Consider the following 8,177-nt stretch of genomic DNA (forward strand, 5'->3'; position numbering starts at 1 on the left):
AAGAAGTTCTTTGGGAAACCCAATAACAAAAGGAAAGAAAAAGAAACTAGAAGAAACTAAGTCCTTTAGCACGTACAATATAGCAAATATCAAGCACAACCCTCACTCCTAGCCACATTAACATAAATGATCACATCAAAGGCTAAGTTACCTCAGTTACCAAATACAGCATGTCCAGCTTTCAACAAAAAATTGTAAAGCATACTGGAAGCAAGAAAAAAACAAAGTCGGAAGAGACAAAGTAAGCATCAGAACTAGACTCAGATATGACATGGATTTTTAAAATTACTAAGTAGGGAATTTTAAAAAAGCTAGGATTAATATGTTAAAGGATCTAACAGAGAAAGTAGACAACATTCAAGAACAGACAATTAATGTAAACAGAGAGAAGACTGCTCTAACAAAGAATCAAAAGGAAATGCTAGAAATTAAAAAACAAAACAATACCAACACTGCAATAGAAATGGAGAATATTTAAGATGACCTCATCAGTATACTGGACAGAACTGAGAAGAGAATCAATGAGCTTGAAGATAGGAGGAAAAGAAGGTTTTCTGAAATAAAATACAAAGAGGAAAATAATTTAAAAAGTATAACAGACTAACCAAGAATTATGGGACAATTACAAACATAAGCATCATCTGAAAGAGAAGAAATAAGAAAGAACAAGAGGCCAGGCATGGTGGCTCACACCTGTGATTCCAGAATTTGTGGAGACCACGTTGGGAGAATTGTTAGAGCTAAGGAGTTTGAGACCAGCCTGGCATATACAGCAAATAGAATTAGCCAGGCTTGGTGACACATGCCTCTAGTCTCACCCAGCTACTCGGGAGGCTGGGATGGGAGAATCAATTGAGCCCAGGAGTTCGAGGCTCCAGTGAGCTATTATCAAGCCCCTGCACTCCAGCCTTAGTCACCGAATGTGACCCTATTGCCATAAAAAAAAAGGAAGAAAGAACAAGAAAAATTTGTTGATGTTATAACAGCTCTCTTCCAAAATTAATGGCAGACGCTAAACCACAGATCCAAGAAGCTCAGAGAACACTAAGCAGGACATATTCCCAGGCATATTATATTCAAACTGCAGAAAAACAAAGACAAAGAGAAAATCTTGACAAATGTCAGAGAAAATAAATGCTTTGCCTATAGAAGAATAAGAATAAGAATTACATTGGACCTCTGATCAGAAACAACGCAAACAAGAAGAAAGTTGAGTGAAGTATTTAAAGTGTGGAAAGAAAAAACCCCACCAACCTAGGATTCTATATCCAGTTAAATTATCCTTCAAAGGGGAAGAATAAATGAAGACTGTCTCAGAAAAAACAAACAACAAACAAAAGAGAAACAGGGAATCTGTCACCTGTAACACTGTCTTGCAGGACATGTTAAAACAAGTTCCTCAGAGAGAATAAAAATATACAGTTCAGAAATTTGAATTTATCAAAGAAAGAGTATCAGAGAAGGCATGAATGGAGGTAAAATAAAATGTTTTGCTTTTCTTATTCTTAATCTAATAGATAACTATTCATAAGAATAATGTATGGAGTGATTATAATTTATCGATAAGTAAGATGGATGACAACAATGTTATACAGAATAAAAGTGAAAAATAGGCACTATGCTATTATTTGGTACATTCATGTACCATCTTTGAAACAGTATACTGTACTTCAAAGTGGACGCTGATTAGTTGCCAATATATATTGCAAACTCTGAGGTAACCCCTAACATTTTCAAAGAAGTATAATTAATAGAAGAAAATAATATAATCATATGAAATAGTCAATTAAAAGAAGTGAAAGCTGTGAAAGAGGGAAAGTTTTTTTTTAAATAACAAGTGCAGTGTGTAAGAAGCAGTTACAATCAAGCTACATGCCAATCCCATTATATAAATAGTCATTTTTAATATGATTGATCTAAATACATACAATAAAAACTTGACAGAAGATATGTAAAACAGATTCAACCAATATATTAAAGGGATGGAGAAAGATAAACCATGCTAATAATAATCAAAGTAAAGCTGGATTAACTGTATTAATTTCAGACAAAGTCTATTTTAGAGCAAGAAAAATTATAAGGGATAAAAAGAGGCATTATGTAAGGATAAAGTGGACAATTCCCTGAGAAGGCATAACTGTTCTTTTGTGTGTGCACCTAAAAACAGAGCATCAAAGAACATAAGGCAAAAAATGATAGCAATAGAAAGAGAAATAGAAAATTCATTATTATAGTTGGAGAGTTCAACACCTCTATAACTGCTATTGACAGCTCCAACAGGCAGAAAATCTGTAAGGATACAATTGAACTGAATATCATCATCAATCAACTGTATCTGATTGACATTTACAAAAGATTTTGTCCAACAACAACAGAATAGACATTATTTTCATGTTCCCATGGGGCATTCACTAAGATAGACCACATTCTGGGCCATAAAACACACCTTAACAAATTTAAGAGGTTATAAGTCAACCAACGTATGCTCTCAAATGGAACTACACAGAAATCAGTAACAGAAAGATAGCTAGAAAATAATAAAATATTTAGAAATTAAACAGCGTTTTTAAATAACATGAGTCAAATAAAATGTCTCAGAAGAAATTTTAAAATATTTTAAACTAAATGAGTAGGAAAACAATACTTATGTCAAGATATGTGGAACACAACAAAAGCAGGCTAAGAGGGTAAGTTTGTAGCACTGATTCATACATTATAAAAGAAGAGAGATCTAAAATCAACAATTGATGCTTCCATCTTAGGACTAGAGAAAGTAAAGCTATATAAATGTAAAACAATCAGAAGAAACAAATAATAAAAGAGCAGAGATAAAAATGGAAAACATGAAATCAATAGAAAAAAAAATCAATGAAAGCAAAAGTTGGATCTTAGAGCAATAAAATTAGTGAACTTCTAGCCAGGCCACTAACAAGAGAGAGAAAGAGAAGATGCAAATCACTAGCATCTGTAGTGAAATAGAGATCATCACTACTGATCCCATTTACAATAAAAAGATAATAAAGAAATGCTATACACAACTCTATTCTTGCAAATGTTATAATTTAGTTAAAACGGACCGATTCCTTGAAAGACATGATCTATCAAAACTCACGTAAGTAGGAACAGATAATCCAAATAGGCTTATATTTACTGAAGAAATTAAATGGACAATGAATAACCTTTTAAAGCAGAAACACCATTCCCAGACAGTTTCAATACTGAATTGTAACATTTACGAAAGAAATAATACCAATTCTCTAAAATCTGTCGCAAAAAATACAAGCAGAAAGACCACTTCCCCACTCATTCTATGAAACTAACATTACCCTCATATCCAAATCTGACCTTTATAAGAATGAAAAACTGCAGATAATTATATATCATAAATGATCCTCAACCAAATATTAGCAAATTTAATCCAACAACGTATGGAAAGAACTGTACACCACTACCAAGTGAGATTTATTCCAGGAATGCAAGGCTAGTTGAACATTTGAAAATCAGTAATTTTATAAATCCCATCAACAAGCTAAAGAAGAAAAATTATATTATCATATTAATTGATGCAGAAAAAGCATTTGCCAGAATTCAACACCCATTCTTCATGAAAAATCTCAGTTGCCAACAAGAGAGAAATTCCCCTATTTGATAAAGAATATCTACAATAAATCTATAGCTAACATCATACTTAATGATGAGAAAATAAGGGCTTATTTCTAAAATCCAAAACAATAAAAACATGTCTCCTCTTACCACTCCTACTCAAAATTGTACTAAAAGCTCTAGGTAACATAGTAGATAAGAAAACAAAATAAAAGGCATTCATACTGGGAAGTGAAAAACAAAACTCTTACAGGAGACATGGTTGTGTAAAAGTACAAAAAATACAACAAAAATGAAACAAACAAAGGAAAAGCTTCCTGGAACTAATAAACAAATGTAGCAAGGTTGCAGGATACAAAGATAATATGTAAAATTAAATTGCCTTTGTATACACTGACAATGAACCATTGGAATTTGAATTTTAAAACACGATACAATTTACTCTAAGATTAGTGAAATAGTAAAGTAAAATTCTTAAGTACAAATTTAACAAAATATATACAGGATGTATATGACAAAATCTACAAAGTTCTAAAAAAATCAAAGGAGATCTAAATAAATAGAAAGATGTTTCATATCCATAGTAGGAATATTCAATTTTTTTATGTCAATATTGATCTATATGCCAACTTGATCTATAGAATCAATGCAATTCCAATCAAAATTTCAGCAAGTTATTTTCAGATATTAACAAAATTATTCTTAAATTTATATGGTGCTGGGCACGGTGGCTCATGCGTGTAATCCCAGCACTTTGGGAGGCCAAAGCGAGCGGATCACGAAGTCAGGAGTTCGAAACCAGCCTGGCCAACACAGTGAAACCCCGCCTCTACTAAAAGTACAAAAAATTAGCCAGGCATGGTGGTGGGTGCCTGTAATCCCAGCTACTCAAGAGGCTGAGGCAGGAGAATCGTTTGAACCCAGGAGGTGGAGGCTCTAGTGAGCTGAGATCATGCCACTGCACTCCAGCCTGGGTGACAGAGCGAGACTCCACCTCACAAAAAAGAAAAAAAAAAAAAAAAGACCCAGAAATAGGTGACTCAATACTGAAGAAAAACAAAGCCGGAGGACTGACACCACCCAACTTCAATATTTACTATACAGCTACTGTAATCAGGGCAGCAGGTTATTGACAAAAAATAGCAAAATTAGATCTATGGAATACAACAGGGAGCCAAGAAATACACCCACAGAAATATAGTTAACTGATATTTGAGAAAAGAATGAAGGAAATTCGATGGAGAATAAATAGTCTTTTCAACAAGTGCTGCTGGAAAAATTAGATATCCATATGCAAATGTATACATACATACATGTAGAAACCTATACAGAGACCTTACAAGTTTCACCAGAAAAAAAAAAAATAAAATAAAAACAGATTATAGAAATAAATGTAGGACACAAAACTATAAATCATTGATATCGCTTGGATATTTGTCCCCTCCAAATATGTTAAAATGTGATCCCCAATGTTGGAGGTAGAGCATAGTGGAAAGTGTTAGGGTCATTGGGTGTATCCCTCATGAATGGCTTGGTGCCATCCCCTTCATGATGAATGAGGTCTTACTCTATTAGTTCACATGTGAGCTGGTTGTTTAGAAGAGCCTGGCACCTCCTCCCCTCTCTCTTGCTCCCTTCCTCGCCATGTGACATGTTTGCTCCCCCTCCACCATGATTGTAAGTTTCTTGAGGCCTTCACCAGAAGTACATGCCAGCACTATGCTTCTTGTACAGTCTGCACACTATGAGCCAAAATAAACCTCTTTCCTATATAAATTACCCTGTCTCAGGTATTAATTTATAGCAACATAAAACAGACTAATGAATACTAACATGTAGAGGATAACATAGAAAATCTAGGTAACCTTGTGTTTCCTGATGAGATTGTAGATACACTGCCAAAAATGAAATCCATGCAAGAAAAGAAAAATGATAATTTGGACATTAAATATAAAACTTAGGTGCAAAAGATATTGTTAAGAGAATAAAAAGACATGCTACAGCCTCAAAGACAATATTTGAAAATTACATATCTGGTAAAGCAATTTTATTTTTTATTTTATTTTATTTTATTTTTTAAATTTATTTATTATTATTATACTTTAAGTTGTAGGGTACATGTGCATAACAAAGCAATTTTATTAAAAATATACAAGGAACTCTTAAAACTCAAGAATAAGGAAACAATTTAAAAATGGGAAAAATATGTGAATGACACCTCATGAAAGAAGGTATACAGATGGCAAATAAACACATGAAAATATATAAAACATCATATGTTATTAGGTAATTGCAAATTATAAGAACAATAAGATGCCATGATATGGTTATTAGAATGTCTATAATTCAAAAATTCTCCAATACGCAATGCTGGTGAGGAAGTAGAACAGCAAGAACTTCATTCATTGCTAGTGGGAATACAAAATGTAAATGTGACTTTGGAAGACAGTTTGGCAGTTTCTTAAAAAGCTAAACATAGTCTTATCATATGATCCAGCAATAACACTCCTAAGTATATATCCAACTGAGTTGAAAACTTATGTCCACACAAAACCCTTCACAGGAATGTTTATAGCAGCTTTATACATAATTGCAAAAATCTGAAAGCAACCAAGATGTTTTTCAACAGACGAAAAGATAAGTAAACTATGGTACGTCTCTAAAATGAAATATTATTTGGTGATAAAGGGAAATGAGCTATGAAGCCAAGGAAAGACATAAATAAACTTACATGTATTTTTCTGAGTAAGCGTGAAAAGGCTCCCACACTAAATTACATTTTCTTTTTAAATAAAATTTTTTTTCATTCCCACTTTAGATTTTCCATTCTCACTTTCAGGGATACATGTGCAGATTTGTTACATAGGTAAATTGTGTGTTGTGAAGAGTTCGTGTACAGATTATTTTGTCACCTGGGTAATGAGCATAGTACCCAATAAGTAGTTTTTCAGTCCTCACCTCCTCCCATCTGACATTTTCGAAAAGGCAAAACTAGAGAGATAGGAAAATAATCAGTGATTTCCAGAGGTTTTGGACGGAGAGGGGAAGCGGTGAGTAGGTGAGATTTTTAGGGTGTCAAAACTATTCTACATGAAACTGTAATTGTGGATGCACGAAATAACATTGTACCAATATTGGGTCATTAATTATAAGAGATGTAGGACACTAATGCAAGATGTGTGCTGGCAAAATGGGGAAGGAGACGGGTATATACGAATTCTGAACTACTTGCTTAATTTCTCTGCAAAGGTAATATTCTCCTAAAAAATAAAGGGTATTAATTCTTAAAAAGTGATGTCTATACCAAACCAAACATAATTAGAAAATAACAACCTATGTGAAAAATGTAAGTTGTTTGTATATCACAGTGGTTTTCCACCAAGGAGAACCTCAGGTGCTCCCCAGGAAACATTTGCAATGTCTGCAAATGTTTTTGATTGTCATGACTAGGGTGCGGGCAGTTCTAGTGACATAAAGTGAGTAAAGGCCAGGGACTCTGTTAACCATCCTATAATACACAGGAAAGTTCCTCAAAATAATTGGCCCAAAATATCAATATGGCAGAAATCAGGAAAACTTGGACTAATGCGTTTTGTGGGCCCAAGAGTGGAAGGCAAGACTTAAACCATAGATTATTTTGACAACCACACTAAGGAATTTGAAACTTACCCTAAATACTGTGGATGTCTTTCAAAGAAATTTTAGCAAGATACAATGTGATTAAATTTACATTTTGTAACAGTCATTTTGGTAGCAGTATAGAAAAGCTTTTCTTAACCTCAGTATCTTCCCAATCCACTGTGTTCTGATTAGGAGGTATGTTGCAAACTATCTTATTTATTGTTCAATCAGAACTTTAAAAATCTTTACCAAAAAAAAAAAAAAAAAAAACTACAATAAGTGCATTTTTCAGAAGAGATGCTAAAATGGTGACTTGCACAAAGAGTGTCTTTCCTGAATGATATGCACTATGATGTTTAGTAGAGGTGGAATTATGTTTATAAATATCAATGTAGAAAAAAAAATGGAAAGAAAAGCAAGATGGAAGAGCAATTACAAACTGTTTCTATGACTGAAGCAGAGAATTAAAAAGGCTAAACCAAAGCAATGATAGTTAGAAAGGGAAGGGAGAGTAGGTGATTAATTTAATAGATTGCAGGGATGAGGTGCAATGTACCTCTATACTCCCACTGTCTCCAGTACAACATGAAGACTATGTATATATATATGTCTACATATATAAGTGTATCCATTGTGTGTGTGTGTGTGTGTGTATCAGACTTACTAGGGGAATAGTATGGCTCTTCATAAAAATAAATATTGTCATACTACATTGTTCTAGCTAGTGCCATCAGTCAAAGAGGGTGGGTATGGCAAGAGAGAGAGAAAGAGAAGGTGGGAAATTCTTTACAGAAGTGATTTAGAATACCAGCAGGGTTTAGAACACAGGAGGCAGAAGCATATATCCTTGCTTCATTTCAGCATGATGTAGCCAAGAATATCCTAAGTTGTTAGCGAGGATATTATTGTTACCTGAATTTTTATCCTCTCTCTGCTACTAAATAGTTGTGTGA

Source organism: Papio anubis, chromosome 4 (assembly GCF_008728515.1).
Source record: "Papio anubis isolate 15944 chromosome 4, Panubis1.0, whole genome shotgun sequence".
In the NCBI taxonomy this organism is placed as follows: Eukaryota; Metazoa; Chordata; class Mammalia; order Primates; family Cercopithecidae; genus Papio; species Papio anubis.